Source organism: Spermophilus citellus (genome assembly GCF_964194105.1).
Source record: "Spermophilus citellus genome assembly, chromosome: 3".
NCBI classification, from domain to species: Eukaryota; Metazoa; Chordata; class Mammalia; order Rodentia; family Sciuridae; genus Spermophilus; species Spermophilus citellus.
In genome coordinates, this window is record NC_138184.1 from 26,681,381 (window position 1) to 26,697,816 (window position 16,436).

Below are 16,436 nucleotides of genomic sequence, written 5' to 3' on the forward strand. Positions count from 1 at the left end.
CAGGGTTTCACCCAGAAGAGTCCCATGGTCAAATAGGGCATCCTGTCAGTTCTAAAAATGGGCAACTATTTTGTCCCCAGGTTATAATTTAAGAACACTGGAGCCCATTGCTATGTTCTTTGTGACTGGCTGCTTCTACCCGGAGCCCCCTGAGATAAGCTAGTTGATCATCAGACAATGAGTGTAATGGACCCCAAATAAGGTTTTTTCAAATGTGAAGGCAACTCTGTGAGGCTAATTAAAAGAGGTGTTGATTTTTTTTTCATATATTTGTTAACCATTCACATTTCTTCTTCTGCCAAGTGCCTGTTTAGTTCCTTTGCCCATTTATTGATTGGGTTATTTGTTTTTTTGGTGTTAAGTTTTCTGAGTTTTTATATCCTGGAGATTAATGCTCTATCCGAGGTACAGGTGGCAAAGATTTTATCCATTCTGTAGGCTCTTCACATTCTTGATTGTGTCCTTTGCTGTGAAGAAGATTTTTAGTTTGAGACCATCCCATTTATTGATTGATTCTTGATTTTACTTCTGAGCTTTAGGAGTCTTGTTGAGGAATTTGGTTCCTCAGCCACCTCAGTCCCTCCCTTTACTCTCAGGAATGGCTCCTCTGTTTGCACCTGAGGCATACTCAAACTTGCCCATCCCCTAACTCTCTGGTAGTCAGCTCTCAACAAATTTACCGGACATCTTCAGCATGGAAGTGGGTTGCTTAGAGTGCCAGGCCTTGTCCAAAAGAAAGCTGGAGCAGGGACTGTTCCTGGGTCCTATCTGGCATGCCCATTTTGTTACCGAAAGCTCATCCTTTCTCAGATTCCAATCCAATAATAAGGACATGGTTTTAAGAAAAAGTAAAAAGAAGACTTATTGCTTTGTTAGCAAAGGAGAAGAATGGGCTAAGATTCTGCCCATCAGGGAAAACAGAGGGCTTTTATTTTTTAAATATTCCTTTTTTTTTTAGTTGTAGATGGACACAATACCTTTATTTTATTTGTTTTTATTTTTATGTGGTTCCAGGGATCAAACTCAGCCTCATGCTAGGCAAGTACTGTACCACTGAGCCACAGCCCTGTCCCCAACAGAGGGCCTTTAAAGAAACTCTTCAGAGGCTATATCCAGGTTACCCTGAGAGGGGATTCCAGGTGTTCCCTAATGGTGTGTTGAAATTTACTCATTCATTTGGGAGATAGTCACTTCCTAGATCTTCAGGTGACATCTCCTTCCTGTGGCAAGTATATGCTCAAGGACAGATAATTCAAGGTGATCTTATGCGACACCCCCAGGTTAGGGAGTGGGAGAGAAAGAAGAGGAAAAGAAAAACACATGTCTCTTAAAATAAGCAGGAAGGGCTATATTCAAAAGGTGATGTAGACCCCTGTTACAGTGTGGCACTGTTCAAGATGGCTGACAGCAGAATCCTGGCAGCACTTTCTTGTTCTTATTTTCCCCTCTACTTCATTTGTCCCCACTCAGTCCTCTTCCCACTCTTTCCCTCCAAGGACCCTCTGTTTTCAATCACTTTATTTCATTTATTGATTTGCTTACCACCCTAGCATCTTCCCTTTAGAGCTCACCCCATACTTTCTGTCCTTTGAGTCTTCTGGTTTCATTCCCTTAGTGTTCTTCCTTTGTTCCTTTGCCTTCCCGTGAGAATCAGTTTCCCAGTTTGAATGCAAATTTCTTAGCCATCCTGCTCAATATTATTTGGCCCTGGCACTAATTTCATATGATGATAAACTGACTGTCATGAATACTAATTTGGAATTTAGCTAGTAGTTTCATGACGTTGGTCTCATTACTTATACATAAGAGTTTCTTTATTCATTCATTCCATGGGCATTGTGTCAGCTGAGTGCCAGGGGGCTGGGAACATAGGATGATTATGATAAACTCCTAGACTTTGAGGTGCTCACTGCATAGATGACAAATAGTTATAAAGCAATGTGACAAGAGCTATAACAGAGGCTAAATAAGGAGCACTGAGCAGGAAGTGGTGACAGTGGAGAGGCTGGACTGGGGTGGATGGGTCAGTCCAGGTTTACATTTGGGAGGAGATGACAGAGATGAGTCAGTCATAACAGGGGTTTTGGAGTTTGCCAGACTGAAGAGGGTGGGAAGGCCATATCAGGCTATAAAAATAACAACATGTGAAAATCCATTGGTTCCTCAAACTCTCTGGGATTCAGGTTCAACTAAATGGAGGAAAGCTCCGGGTTTGACTCAGCTTATCAACTAGACCTAGTCTAGGTGTTTGCTTTCGTTAGTGGTAATAAACTTTCCACCTTATCTGGCTTTTCTGTGATTGGGTGTTATTTGGTGTATATTGTATTAGTATTAAATTAGTTGGATAGGAATTTTCACATAATACAATTAAGTTTTCCAAACTATAAAAAATATCTAAAGATTTTTTGGGGGGCTGGGGATGTGGCTCAAGCGGTAGTGCGCTCGCCTGGCATGTGTGTGGCCCAGGTTCGATCCTCAGCACCACATACAAAAACAAAGATGTTGTGTCCGCCAAAAACTAAAAAATAAATATTAAAAAGCTCTCTCTCTCTCTCTCTCTCTCTTTAAAAAAAAAAAGATTTTTTTTTTTTAACAAGTCCACCATCTCCATGGCAGCAATTAGCCAGAGCCACATTAGTAGGAGCCTAGCTGACTCTTAGTCTCCTATTGCAGTTTGCTGCAGACTTTTCCTCTTTCTGGTCCTTATATCTGGCCAGATATACTCAGTTGTGATACTTACCTGGACCTTGAGGCAGCTGAATTTGTGACCTCCATTTTGACACATTTAGGGGCTCCAGTTATGAGAGTTGGCTGGGATTCTTAAGAAGCCCAATGCAGATCCCTTTCCTAGAGTGGTAAGGAAGTGGAAAGAGGGCCCTGGAGCTGGAGCTGGCCCAGATGCTGAGGTTGGTTGGGTACAGTGTGACTCAGAGGGGGATGGGTAGGAACTCAGGGAGAGAAATGAGGCAGCAGCACACAAGGAAGAATGATGAATAAACACCCTCAGGGCCCATTTCTTGAAACTCGATCCTGATCTGTGAGGGTGAGAATTTAGGTTAATCTGACTGTCCTGGGAGCACAGAGTACAAATAGACAAAGGTTTCCCAAGTCCCTGGCTAACTCACAGCTGCCCCTGAGGCACCCTTTGGACCAAAGAATATCATAATGGTACTTGGTCCACTTTCAGGAGGACAGACTTACTGCTGTCTCAGAGCTACTTTTTCAGGGAATTATGGGGTTCTAGGTACTGACAACATGGTCTAGAAGGAAAGTATAGAGTCTGAGTGGCATAGCCGCAGAGAGCAGTAGACTCTTCACCCACTAGGGATAGGTATGATGAGAGGACATCCAGAGTTCTGGAATCTCATAAAGTACAGGATCAGGTCTGAAGTGTTGACAGGCATAGGGGTGCACTTGAGTTACTGTAGGTAAGGAGGTCTGAATTAATTTTCTAGATTGATTGTATCAAAGGGCCACAAATGCGTGGCTTAAATGACAAAAACTTAAGATATTTGACCAAGTCCTATAGATAATCATTTTTTTAAATGCATCCACTGCATTGTCTACATTTTTTCCTATTTATTTATTTATCACATAGATGACAATAGTGGAGGGCATTACGTTTATAATTATCCATTCACAGCACATTTTTTGTAACTCTGTATATAAAGTATGTTCACGCCAAATTATGCCATTATACATGAGCTCTCTTATTTTTTGCATACAATTCTTAATACACCATTATACCACCATTTATCATATCTCTGTTTGTATATAAGGTATGTTAACACCAAATTCACATCTTCATACATGTATTTTGTATAATGATGACCCTCTCTCCTTCCACCATCCACACAAACTCTGCTCAAGAAAACCTTGCTTGAAGAGAAATGTGTGTGGCAGTGGTACTTGGGGATCGCCATGGGGAGAACTCCTTGTCTAGACTGTAGTAGTTATCAGAATAGAATGACAAAGTTCAGGACCAACTCTCTCTCTCTCTCTCTCTCTCTCGATCTCTGTCTCCCTATCTCTCTCTGTCTCTCTTTCTCTCTTCTTTCTATCTCTGTCTCTTGTGCATGCATGCATGCACACATACACAAATAACTGAAGATTTCAATTATAGATATATTGATGGATGATGTAAACTTGGGAGTATTGAGCCAAATAATTGTAACCCTGAAAGTATACATGTGCAGAAAGAGTATGAATCATACATTCCCTATCACACTGATGTTTTATTTAATTGTTTGCCCTAGAGCAGGTTTTCTGTGTAATGTAATAAAATCTACTGAACACTCTAAAATTAGTTTTGTGTGTGACAGGCACAAAGAGAATTAACATATTGATATCTTGTTTACAGTTAAGTTTAAAGTAAAAGAAACTGTATTTATTTATTTATTTCTATGTTTTGGATTATTTCTTTTAAGTTTGATAAAAATAGGCCAAAAAGCAGTTTTCTATTTTTTAAGTTGTTGTTGTTTTTCTTTCTTTTGTTGTATAAGTTTAAGTTGTATAACTGTGCTTAACAATACATATAAAGAGAAAAATCAGTTTTATCTGAACAACTTAATATTATCTATCAGAAAGTATAATATATATTCATAATGCAGTATTACCCAGACATAAATAAAAATAAATTGGATGATGTGTTGTAAGTAAAGAAAGACACAGAAAACTATTACATCTTTTATTCATGATAACTAAAATAAAATTTTGTTAAAATAGAATATTGATTATTATAGCTAGGGTGGGTAATAAGGTATCAAAGATGTAATAAGTGTATATTGATATTATTAATATATGTGAATGTATGTATAAAATATTACACTGAATCACATTAATATGTATACTTTTATGTTAATAAAATCCATCATCCCACATAATTACTTTATTCTGTGTTAAGAACACCTAAAATTCTACTGTCTTTGGGATTTTCAGAATTTGATGCAGTACTGTTAACTATAGTCCTCAAATATACAATATTCTTTTTGTATGCAAAAAAAATGACAAAAACTTATTTTCTCACAGTTCTGGATGGTAGAAGGTCACAATCAAAACATCAGTAGGATTGGTTCCTTCTTAGGGTTCTGAGGGAGGATCCATTCTATAGTTTCTGGTGCGGCTGAGAATCCTTGGCATTCCTTGGCTTGTGTATACGTCACTCCAATTCTATCTTCATATGGTGTTCTCCCTGTATGTCTGTGTCTTCACATGGCCGTCTTCTTATAAGGACACCAATCACACTGGATTAGGGGCCTGCACTACTCTAGGACAATCTCATTGTAACATTATACCTGTGATAACAGTATAATCATGCATGGCAACAACATTTTGGTCAACATTGGACGTTATATATAACAATAGTCCCATGAAATTATAATGGAGCTGAAAATTTCTAGTCACTTGATGATATTATATCCATCATAATGTCATAGTACAAGGTATTGCATGTTTTTGGTGATGCTGGTGTAAACAAATTTACTACTCTGCCAGTTGGATGAAACTATAGCATACACAATTATGTATAGTACATAACACTTGATAATACTGTTACTGGTTTATGTATTTACTATACTTTTTGTTGTTGTTTTAGTGTACTGTAGGACAGTGCTGTATTATACTGATAGTATCCTCATACATCTTGTGTTTACTGTATCGCTTGATTACATCTTATATATATATACCATATATCATTATATAAATAATATGCGTGTGTGTGCATGTGTGTGTGTGTGTGTGTGTGTGTGTGTGTATACAGACACCATATATATGCTACACATCCTAGGTGTGTAATGGGCTATGCCATCCAGGACTGTTTAAGTATATGATGTTTAAATGGGACAAAATTGTTCAATTATCTCTCAGAACATCTTACCAATGTTAAGTAACTCATGATTGTATCTCCAAACAAGGTCACATTCTGAGGTGCTGGGGGTGAGGACTTCGACATATATTTATTGAGGGAAACAATTCAGCCTATCACAGAATATATCAACAAGTCATAGGTGGTGACAAGAGAGGTAAGACTCATGTTCACAAAACCCACTTTTTCTCCAGGTTCCTGCAGATTGGGAACAAGGTGAATTGCTTCCTCAAGATCAGTATGTTCTCATTAACTCTTGCTAACAATCAACTCTTGCTATCATCTAATGTCGTGATGCCCCAGTCCCTCTGCCTCTGCTTCCATTGCTCCCTCCATCTCTCCTTTTCCTTTCCCAATCAACTGCCTTCATTCTGTGTATCTTTCTTTACCTGGTGGCTTTCACTGTCTCTAGTCCTAATGGTCCCCTCTAGCTGCCTTCTCTCATTGTTTTTCAACTTTTGCTATCGCTACCATTTGCATGGTTCTCCATTCTAATCTCCAGTTCAAATAATCAAGAGATGGCTCGGTCAGCAAGTCTCTGTTGGAATAGCTTTCTTGCCAGTTTGACTCAGGAGGAACTGGCTAGCCTGCACACTGGTGACCCTAGAATAAGCGCCTGCCCATTCTGGCCCAAGTAGCTGTATCCAGAGTGGGTTCTCATGGTACAAATCATGGTTAGTTACTTTGGTGGAAGCATCACCATGTAGTTTATTAGTAGGTGACTAAAGGCAGGACAATGGTCCAATTGTTCTTCAAAGATAAGTTTTCCCAACATTGACATCTTGGGCTGGATGATTCTGTTCTATAGGAGATCAACTTGTGCATTGCAGGATGTTTAGCAGCATCCTTGGCCTCTACCTGGCAAATGCCAGCAGTGACCTCTCCTGAAAAGTTATGACAACTGAAAATGTTTCCAGACATTGCCAAATGTTCACCAGGGGTAAATCACCCCTGGTCGAGAACCACCCCTGATTATAGGGGAATGGAAGGCATCAGGTGCATGTTGTAAGTACTGGGAATGTGAAGACTAAAAATAATATAACTGTCTCTTCAGGGTTGGACCAGAGACTGAGAGGGGCAGCTCCTGCTATGAGCAAGGAGTTGAATGGAGTATGGTGAGTGCCATATGAATAGCTGCATTCATTCAAAACAAGGAGAGAAAAACAGAGTATCCAGTGTGGGGGTGGCTGGGTGGGGGAACCTGCATGGATTTGAATGAGATGATCATGGGTTTATTCTCTGCATATACATTTTTGAGAATGTGCCATTCTCTGTGTGGGTGTAGGTATCTGTTTCAGAAAAATCAGGTCTCTGTGTAAGAGAAATTACTGCCAAAGGCAGAAGGCACTGAAAGACTGAAGGAAAAACCAGATAGATCAGGATTGTAGAAAGATCAGCCTACTAGGGACTAATATTAGACAGAAATATCTTTGGTGGCAGCAGAACAGGAGGATTCTCACAATCCAATGAAGGAGCAAAGGCTAAGCTAGACAAAGAGGGGTGTGGCCAACCAGGAAATACCTGGTTTTTCTTGAAAACTATTCATATGGCAAATTTCAGTTATGAAACAGTCTGAACAAGGTACAGTGGCATGTGCCTGTCATCCCAGATACTTGGGATGCTGAGGCAGGAGGATCACTTGAACTCAGCCAGCCTGAGTCACCTTTTTTTTTTAAATTTATTTTTTAGAAGTAGTTGAACATAATACCTTATTTTTTATTTTTATTTTTATGTGATGCTGAGGATCAAACCCAGGGCCTCACACGTGTTATGTAAGCACTCTACCGCTGAGCCACAATCCCAGCCCAGAGACCCTATCTTTAAAAAAAAAAATTGGGAATCAGTGACTGGTATGTACAATGCTCAGCTGACTACCTTATTGACTTTGTTTTTCTGTAGGGTTTTGAATGCATGCTGTAGGCAAGATGGCTGTAGTTAATATCAAGCTGGATGCCTACAGTATCTGTGTGAGAGCATAAATATTCATTTGTCTTGAGGTACATAACCCATATTGCATGTCCTTTGTTATCAGGATAAATTAGTTTCATCTATGACACAACTGATATTCACAGAAAGTTACACGGAGTAAGAATCAGTTTCACTGAAGCTGAAAGAATTTGCTTTCTGTTTTCTTTCTGTTGTATAGACCTGTCTACCTCCCGGCATATGCTAGGCATATGTAATATGTAATGTAAAATACAATGTCCCCAGTGATCTCCAGTGACACCCTTCTTCAACATCAGAGTACAGGATCGACTGAGCTCAGAGTTCAAGCCCGTTCTGAGCTTGTTTCTTTGTTCTAGTCTCAGCAATTTGACCAACTGGTTGTATAGTAAACTGCTTAATCTTTCATTTCTTTACTTGTCTTTTATGTAAAATGGATATGATTAATACCCTTCTTAGAGGACTGTTTTGATAGAGGACTGTTTTGAAAATAACTTACATACATTATCTTAAGGACTTAAGAAATATTGCTATACAAATGTTGAAAAAAAATAAATTGTACTTCCTCATATACATGGCATTATGTAAGCTCTTTCTTTTAAAGAAAGTCAACTCATATTTATTTATGTACAGTCATGCGTTTCTTAACAACGGGACATGTTCCAAGAAATGTATCATTAGGCAATATTGTCACTGTGCAAACATCACAGAGTACACAAACCTAGATGCTACAGGTCAGTCACCTGACATTGCCTTGTGATGCAATCAAGAGACACAATAATCAAGAGATGTTTGGGGCTGCTGTCAGTATGATTATGGCACAGGCCTGCAATCCCAGTGGCTTAGGAGGCTGAGGCAGGAGGATTGCAGATTCAAAGCCAGCCTCAGCAATTTAGCAAGGCTGTAAGCAACCTAGTGAGACCCTGTCTCTAAATAGAAAATGAAAAGGGCAAGGGAAGTGGCTCAGAGGTTAAGTGCCCTTGGATTTAATCCTCAGTAACACCCGCCCCCAAAATAAATAAAGTAATGATATAATGCATAGTATAGTAAACACATAATCCAGTAACACAGTCACTTATTAATATCAAGCATTATGAGCTGGGTGTGGTAGCATGTGCTTGTAATCCCAGCAGCTCAGGAGGCTGAGGCAGGAGGATCACGAGTTCAAAGCCAGGCTCAGCAACAGTGAGGTGCTAAGGAACTCAGTGAGACTCTGTCTCTAAATAAAATACAAATAGGGCTGGAGATGTGGCTCATGGTCTAGTGCCCCTGAGTTCAATCTTCAGTATCCCCCACCAAAATATCAAGTATTATGTATAATATACAATTTTATGTGTTACATTTCTAGATACTAGGCAGCATAGAAGATCTGTTCATACCAACATCACTATGAACAGTTGAGTACTAATGCATTGAACTATGATATTATGACTGATATACTGTCACTTGGCAATAAAAATTTTTCAGCACCATTATAAACTTAAGGAGCCATCATTTGTACATTCAGTCCACCGTTGATTGAAATGCCATCATATGGTGTATGACAAAATGTTCTTTATCATCTATCTGAATATTTGTCTTTCTTTGTACTTGGTGACCTATCTGGGCACATAGGTCTGCAGTCTTCACTTGGCATAGTGGTCATTTTGGCATATCTCAATAGTCATTTGTTTCATTAATGTTTTTGTCAATGATTCTGGTCTGCCCATGTCTTCAAGACTACCAGTTTCAGTTATTCAAGGCTATAAAATGGGTCCCTGGACATTTTCAAGGCAGAATAGCTTACCACTCTTTGAACCAACCAACCACATGGGAGAAGCAGAAGGGTATGTCAGGCAGGGCCACGGAGTCAGAGAACAGAAACCCATGGACACCATATTCTTTTTTTTTTTTTTTAAGAGAGAGGGGGGAGAGAGAGAGAGAGAGAGAGAGAGAGAGAGAGAGAGAATTTTAATATTTATTTTTTAGTTCTTGGTGGACACAACATCTTTGTTTGTATGTGGTGCTGAGGATTGAACCTGGGCCGCACGCATGCCAGGCGAGCGCGCTACCGCTTGAGCCAAATCTCCAGCCCAAGGACACCATATTCTTTAAATCTGTCTTTAATCTGTTGACAGAGAAGGGGCAGAGCAGTACATGGGCAGAGGCAGAGGAGGAAGATGCTGCTGGAATGACAGTCTCTCTTCTGTGGTTCAGAGAACTGATCTCTGACTTTACTCACATGCTGTGCTGTACTTGAGCAGAGCTCTCACCTAACAGGACCTCCTTCCTTAGAAAGCAGTTGAATACACCATCTGTTGTTAGTGAAATTGTCCTTTGGAGCAGCTCTCCACCCTTTCTGCTTCCACCCCCCCCAAACCAATTGGTCTGCCCAAATACCCTTTCCAATCCTGTGTAAAACTCCCCCAGAGTTTTGGTAGATAAAAATCTTCTCCATCTTCTTAGTTTTCTAGCAATGTTTTTGGGGCTCCATAGAGGTGAATAACATGGACAGTTGCCCAGGTGAATTACCCCTTGATCAGGCTCTGCAGTCCAAGACCATAAAAAAGGGACAGGTGTCACTGTGCAAAAGCTTAGCTGGGTATGGAAGTGGAAGTGTGGATGAGAAGAACGACATTACAAAGCACATTCTCCAAAAGGTAGGCCTTCCAACCATTTAAAAAGAATATTAGGCCAGGAGTGATGGGATCCCTGTAATCCCAGCAACTTGGGAGGCTGAGACAGGAGGACTGCAAGTTGTAGGCCAACCTCAGCAATTTAGTGAGGCCCTTGACAACTTAACGAGACAGTGTCTCCAAAAAATAGAAAAAAGGTCTGAGGATGTAGTTTAGTGGTTAACCCTGGGTTAAATCCCCTGTAGCCACCCCTCATCCCCCTCAAAGTAAATAAAAATACATAAAAGTATAAGCACAATAGTGGATTGAACACAAGTATTTGCATTTTCTTCCTCCTGAAACCTCAGAAAAAGGGTGTAAAAGGACTTTTATTTAAAACATACGGAGAGGGATAACAGGGGGAAATGCAACAGCAAGAAATGCTTGGAAGTTAGGAACCTATTTGAGTGGGAAATGGCTTAGATGTAAGAGAATGGATGGTAAATTGGCAGTGTGGAAAGCTGAGAGGCAGCCTGTTTTACACAGAAGAGTCCCCAAAAGGCTCAGAACCATTGGTGCCACATATTTCTAGAAGTAGGGGTAAAGAAACAGCTTAAAGGTAAGAAAATTTGGTTAAAAATTTAAGAAGTACAGGGCAGGGTGTGGTGGCGCACACCAGTAATCCCAGCTGCTCAGGAGGCTGAGGCAGGAGGAGTGCTAGTTCAAAGCCAACCTCAGCAACTTAGCAAGGCCCTAAGCAAATTAGTGAGATTATGTCTCAAAATAAAAAGTATAAAAGAGAGCTGGGGATGTGGCTCAGTGGTTAAGTGCCCCTAAATTCAATCCCCGTTACGATCCCTCCGGCCACCCCCCAAAAAAGCAGGACTCCTAGACCCTATCCCAACTCAGCTTTCCAATGCACGTTCTTCATCAGGCAAAAGAGGCTTTATTTATTCCCTTGAGGAAATAAAAATAGGTCTTAGGATTGACAATACCAGAACTGAGGGTAAAGGTACCACATTGCAAATGTTCAATTTATATCCCAGACTCTGAGGCCCCTAATTCCCTTACACCTGCTTAGCTCCTAAACTATTTAGATTGCTCCACCCGCCCAGCCAGTGGGAAGACCCAAAGGTTCCTCACCCTACTGACTCACTGATGGTCTGAAGACTATTTATTAATCCAGAACTCATGTCTTCTGAATTTCCAAGTAGCTTTTAAATCATCATTCTTTTTTTTTCTTTAAACTCTTCTTTATGGAACAATTTCTATTTTCACAAAAATGGAGAGAATAGTGAAATAGTCCCTTTTATCTCTGGGGATATGTTTCAAGACCCTCAATGAATGCCTGAAACCACCTCCAGTACTGAAACTATATATGCATTATACTTTTTCCTGTATACACATACACAAATTTAACTCCTTTCCATCTTTTCACACACTTTAGCCATAACTCTTGCAGTGTGAGGTGTGATTGCAAAACTGGCACCAATTTCCTTTTACTTCTTCACAATTTCATTCACAGATAGAAAATTTGTTCTTACTGTAGATCTCAGAAAGCTTAATATATGATTTTTTTTTAATGTTGTTGTAAGGCAAGAATTTTTACCTTTTCACTTGAAGCACTTTATGACTTCTCTTTGGCATAATGAAATTTTCAGCATCACTACTCTGGGGCTTTGAAGCTATTATTAAGTAAATTAAGAGTTACCTGAACACAATCAAGAATGTGAAAAGAGACCCTTCAGACTGAGACAAAATCTTTGCTACCTGCACCTCAGATAGAGCATTAATCTCCAGGATAAATAACTCAAAAAAATTAACACCCAAACCCCCAAATAACCCAATTAATAAATGTGCAAAGGAACTGAATAGGCACTTCACAGAAGAAATATGATCAGTGAATAAATATATGAAAAAATGTTCATCATCTCTAGCAATTAGAGAAATGGAAATTAAAACTAAGACTTCATCTCACTCCAGTCAGAATGGCAATTATCAAGAATACAAATGACAATAAATGTTGGTGAAAATGTGGGGGAAAAGGAACACTCCTTATACGTTGCTGGAGCGCCTGCAAATTGGTGCAACCACACTGGAAAGCAGTATGGAGATTCTTCAGAAAACTTGGAATGGAACTGCCATTTGATCCAGTTATCCCACTCCTCAGTATATACCCCGAGGACTTAAAATCAGCATGCTACAGTGATGCAGCCACACCACTGTTTATAGCAGTTCAATTCGTAATAGCTAAGCTATGGAACCAACCTAGGTGCTCTTCAACAGATAAAGGGATTAAAAATACGGTATACATACTCAATGAATATAATTCAGCCAAAAAGAAGAATGAAATTATGGCATTTTCAGGTAAACGGGTGGAACTGGAGACCATCACACTATGTGAAATAAGCCAATCCCAAAAAACCATAGGTTGAATGTTCTCTCTGATATGTGGAGGCTAACATACAATAAGGGGGAGAGGGAAGAATAGAAGTACTTTGGATTAGACAAAGGGGAATGAAGGGAAGGGAGGAAGGGTGGGAATAGGAAAGACAGTAGAATGAATTGGAGGTTACCTTCCTATGTTCATATATGAATGCATGACCAGTGTAACTCCATATCATGTACAATCAAAAGAATAGGAAGTTATACTTCATGTATGTATGATTTCAAAATACATTCTACTGTCATGTGTAACTAAAAATAACAAATAAAAAGTTAAGAAAAAAATAGAGTTACCTGAACACAAGCATAGAATACAGTGACAGTCAATCTGATAACTAAGACAGCTACTAAGTGACTAATGGGCAAGTACTGGTATTGTGTGGAAGGAGGGATGATTCATGTTCTGGGCTGGATGGAGTGGGATGATTTGAGATTTCATCACGCTACTCGGAACGGTGCACAATTTAAATCTATTTCTGGAATTTTACATTTAACATTTTCAGATTGTGATTGATTGCAGGTAACTGAAAATGTAAAAAACAAAATGTGGATGGGGATGGGGACTATGCTATAATGAACTTCCACAGACCTACTACTACCCAGCTTCAACATTATCTTGTTTTATCTATACAACCACCTTTTTGATTTGTTTGTTTTGATTGAGTATTTTAAAGCAAATACCATACACTAAATCATTGCATTTTTTTTAAAGAGAGAGATATCAAGTATATATTTCTGATAGGAAAAAAACTTTATAAAACATAAGCACAATGCTTATCATACACAATAAATTAACAGTTATTTCTTAATATCATCAAAGCACCTGTGTTATTATTTTCTAGATTGTCTTAGAAATGTATTTTTATAGTTGGTTGTTAGACTCAGGGCTCAGGGCTAATGTACTGCATTTAATTGATATGTCATTTAAATCTCTTATATGCCCATTATGAGTTACTCATCCCTCCTCCACTCCCTATTTTTTAAAAAAATTCCATTTATTTGGTGAAAAAAAAAAACCAAATCATTTTCCCTGTGAAATGTTCACATAGTGGATTTGGTTGGCTGCATCTTCATTTTGTCATTTTAATATGTATTTCTCCTTGTATCCTATGAACTGATAGAAAGATCAAAAACAGGGATTCTTAACCTTCTATGTGTCATGGACCCCTTTAGCAATCTGACAGACCCCTGCTCAGGATATTTTTAAATGCATAAAATAAAATGGAAATGATTGCAGAGAAAACTATTTATATTGAACTATAATTCTCAAAATCCTTTTAAAACTAAATCTCTGATACAATAACATGTCCTTTATTTTATTTATTTTTGAGATGGGGGTCTTACTATGTTGCTCAGGTGGATCTTGAACTCATGAGCTCAAATGATCTTCCTGCCTCAGCCTTCTGAGTATCTGGGACTGCAGGCAGATATGTGCTACCATGCCCATCCTGTCCCCATTCCCTTTCCCCTTTCTTCTTCCTCTTTCTCCTCCTCCTCCTCCTCCTCCTCCTCCTCCTCTTCTTCTTCTTCATTTTTTCCACATTTTTAATTGCTGCATAATAGTTAAACATATTGGTGGGATTTGTTGTTACATATTCTTACATGCACACAATATAACACTATACTTTGGCCAATATCACTCCCTAGCACTTCCCCTCTCCCTCCCTGCCTCCCACTCCTTGGTCCCTTTCCTCTTCTAATCTCTTTGATTTTAAGGAGATCCACCTTCAACTTTGTTTTTCCATCTTTTGAGTAGTGGAAGTCCTTTTCAGTTGGTTGCAGGATCCTTTTACACAACCCTATTAGTCTTTGGTGACTTCTTTGTTTTCTGGAAAAACTAAATATCCCAGCAACTTGTACATTTCTGCCTCATTTTTGGAACCAGTGATTTTCTTTACAGAGTCCTGGTTTCTTGTAGAGAGGAAAAATGTTTGAAGATTACCTCCTGGGTACCAGGGGTGCACTTTATTATCAAACCAAGAAATAGTATGTCACATCCAAGATGGAGAGAACAAATAGAACTAGAAAGTAATGAGTTCTTTTGATAGTTCCAATTCAGTTTTCAGAATTCAGAAAAAATTTTAACATCTTTGATTTATATTTGTATTTCTTTTTTTTCTTATTATAGTTTACACATAAAAATAATTTACACATAAATAAATATTTTAAAATAACATGCCAAAATTACTTAGTAACAATAACTATTGAGTTCAAGATCTTTTTGTTGGTTTGCTTAAATTTGTATTCCTCACGGTAAATTCCATTATTCAAAATACTGTGTTTTAAAGTTACATAAAAGAATTTTTGTGGGGATATGCTATCCACTTTATATACTACGTTAAAACTACAAAACAAGGCATATTTAAAGAAACCTAGCTTCCCTCTGTCTTCTTTACCCTGTTTCTCCTTATAAGTAGCTATGTATGTTATTTGGTTTTCTTTCCATTCAGTCTTTTTGAAAATAGAAATAAATACATAAAACTATTTACCTCTTTGTATTACCCTAAAAGCAGAGTAATATAAACACAATTCCTACTTAGATTTCTCCCATTTAATATTTCCTGGCCATCAGTCCATAGTGTTATGTAGAGATACTTCCTATTTCTTTGTATAGCTGTATAATTTCCCAATGTGTGGATGCCATAGTTTATTCAATCTGTTCTCTACAGATGGACATCTTACTCCCTAGTCTTTTTTTATTTTTATTTTTTTGTAGTTGGACAGCATGCCTTTATTTTATTTGTTTATTTTTTTAATGTGGGGTTAAAGGATCAAACCCAGTGCCTCATAAATGCAAGGCAAGCGCTCTGCCACTGAGATACAGCCCCGGCCCACTCCATAGTCTTACTCATAAGCAGAAAAGCATCTGAAGAAAATCTTTAACAAGGGAAACAAAACAAAAACATAAACAGTAAAGGGATCATGAAGCATAAAGCCTTTGCAGCAGGCAAAACCAAAAAATCCACCATTAAGAGTTGCAGGGATTATGTGCATAATCATAAAAAAGAAAATGGGATACTCCAAAAAAGGAAGAATTCAAAAAGAATTCTTGGAAAAAGTAAAACTTTGATATAAAAAAAAAAGACTTGTAATATAAAATTGAGGAAATTTCCCAGAAACTAATTCAAATAAAACTTTTTAAAAAGATGGAAACTAGCATTGATTTGAAAATTAAGGGACACTATCACAGAGACCAATATTGGAAGTCTCATATCTAAATAATATTTCAAAAAAAGAAAACAAGAAAAATAAAGGAGAAAAAAACCAATTAACAAAATAGTTTAAGATCATATTTCCCAGATTGAAGAGCTTGAGTGTTAAGACAAAGAACCCACCGGGTACCAAGTAGAACGCACAAATATACCAATATCCAAGCACATCATGTGTCATTTCAAAACATTGAGGAGAAAAAGAAGATTCTTCCGTCTTTGAAAGATTAAAACAAAAAGAGGTCCAATGAAGATTGGTGATGGAATGTATTTGGAATTCTCAACAACAGTCCTGGAATTTAGAGCTCACTGGATCAAGAGCTTCAAATTTCTGAAGGAAAATGATTTCCATCCTAGAACTTCATACCTAGACAAACTAAT